Below are 2486 nucleotides of genomic sequence, written 5' to 3'. Positions count from 1 at the left end.
AACACACACACACACACACACACACACACACACACACAACCACACACACACACACACACACACACACACACACACACACACACACACACACACACACACACACACACACATACACACACACACACAGCTGCGGTGTTTTATAGATATAATCGACGGTAAATCAACAAGAGGTGATGTTCACCACACATCCAACCACTGAACCACTCACCACACAGTCAACCACACAACCAATCAATCTACATCAACCACCAACCAAATAGTCAACCACAGTCACCCACACAGTCAATTGTTCAACCACGCAGTCAACCAACCACAGTCAATTAATAAACCACACTGTCAACTACTCTCAATGCAATCAACCAGTCAACCACATCCGCTACTAAACATCCGTACGAGAGAGAGAGAGAGAGAGAGAGAGAGAGAGAGAGAGAGAGAGAGAGAGAGAGAGAGAGAGAGAGAGAGAAGAATGAAGAGTGATTATTACCGACATTCTTTTCTCTCCCCACCTTCTTAGTGGTCGCGACATGGAGGCGTGAGGACAGAGAGAGAGAGAGAGGCTGGAAGGTAGGGGGATAGAAGGCAAGGGGGTGGGGCACAAAACCATTTAGTCCGGGCTGGGGAAGTAGTTACCACTCACTGGGTGACAGGCGACATGATATACTGCCCTGCTGACGTTAATACCTCTGTGTATCGCGGAGAGTTGGGGAGAGAGAGAGAGGAGGGGATGGGTAGGGGAGGGGCAGGGGAGGTAGGGGAGAGAGGGGTGAGAGTTATGAGATTGAGAAGGATGGTGGGAGGTAGGTGAATGAGAGGAGGGAAGTGGGGAGGAAGGTAGGGTCCTGGGCTGCTGACGTTAAGCAAGCTTGTGCATCACCTTCTGCATTTCTAGGTAAACATCTAGTTCTTTCTTGATCAGATTGTGACTTATTTATTTTCTTGAGTTTTTCTGTTTGAGAGGATTGTGCTAGGATTGTAAATTGGGGATCGTAAAGCAGGATTGTAAACAGATTGGTGTTTGTTAGGTAGGATTGTGTAGCAGGATTGCAAAGTGATTGTAAATGGGATTAAATGGGGATTGTAACGTAAGATTGTAAAGGTGGGATTGTAATTGGGATTGTAAAGAGACGGTAAATTAGATTGTAGCAGATTGCAAGTGATTGTAAAGCAGGATTTGTAGATTGTAAAGTGATTAAATTGTGATTGTAAAGCAGGATTGTAAAAGAGGGCTAAAGTGATTAAAGCAGGACTGTAGGATTGTCTACATGTATTGATGTGTTCCAACCATCGTATACACCAAAGGCTGATGATGATGATGATGATAGAGACAAGAGAGGAGGGAAGGAAGGGAAGAAGAGGAGGAGGAGAGAGGAGGAGGAAGAGCGGGAAGAAGACGAAAGACGTTGTCTTGCCTGTGATGGTACCTCACCTCCTCCACCATTCCTGCCTCCTGCCTCACCTCACCACCTCCCATCTCTGTTTCAACCTCACCCTCACACTCGAGTCCATCAACTCCACCTCAGCACTCAAATTCTAATCCTCTGACACACGGCCTTCGTCAGGAAAACATCACCTGACCTGACTCTGACTCCTCCTGATCTCACTGACTCTCACCTGACTGCACTTTGTTCGAAATAATTATGGAGAACAGGAGGAGATAGAGGAAATAACAAACAGTGGTTATAAATCTCGATAGTATACCTGAAAGGTGCGTGAAAGTGAGGTCGCCATGGCCAGAGGATGATGGTAAATAAGTGTACCTGCTGTTTCTTGGAGATGAACACCAGCTTGGAGACGAGGTTCAAGATGATGACTTGGCCCTGAGTACAATAACTAACCCTTGAGTACATTGTTTTGGCCTTGAGTATTATTAATTATCTTCTGAGTACATTAACTCATTCTTCGAGTAATAACTTAACCCTTGAGTACGGGATCAGATACTACATACCTCCACACACACACACAACCCACACCCCCACCCCCACCCCCAAAAAACAATAAAAAAAAAAATCACTTAAATGCGAAATAGCTATGAAACAACGAGACCTGGACGATGTATACAATAGCAACGATGATATCACGACCCGCAATAATGCAGTATTAGCGTCTTTACGATACATTGTCATGTGTTGTCATTGTGTTACGTTAGACTCCACTGTCATGCATATACTGTACTGCATATTGACGCTACTGTGCTTGAGGAAATGGTGGAAAGATGGAGTGAGGTGTTTGATTGTCTCTGATCCCGTACTCAAGTAAGTTATTGTACCTGAGGGTTAGGTTATTGTACTGGCAAGGTTATTGTACTCAAGGCTAAGTTATTGTACCTAAGGCTAGGTTATTGTACCTCAAGGCTTGTCATCATCTTGAACTCGTCCTCCAGCTGGTGTTCATCTCCAAGAAAACAGCAGGTACACTTGTTACCATCATCCCTCCCTGACCACTTCAACACGACCTCCTTTCCACCCTTCACCACCTTTCCGTCCTCC

This window comes from Homarus americanus, unplaced genomic scaffold (assembly GCF_018991925.1).
Source record: "Homarus americanus isolate GMGI-L3 unplaced genomic scaffold, GMGI_Hamer_2.0 scaffold41366, whole genome shotgun sequence".
Taxonomy (NCBI): domain Eukaryota; kingdom Metazoa; phylum Arthropoda; class Malacostraca; order Decapoda; family Nephropidae; genus Homarus; species Homarus americanus.
Note: the sequence above shows the minus strand (reverse complement) of the source record.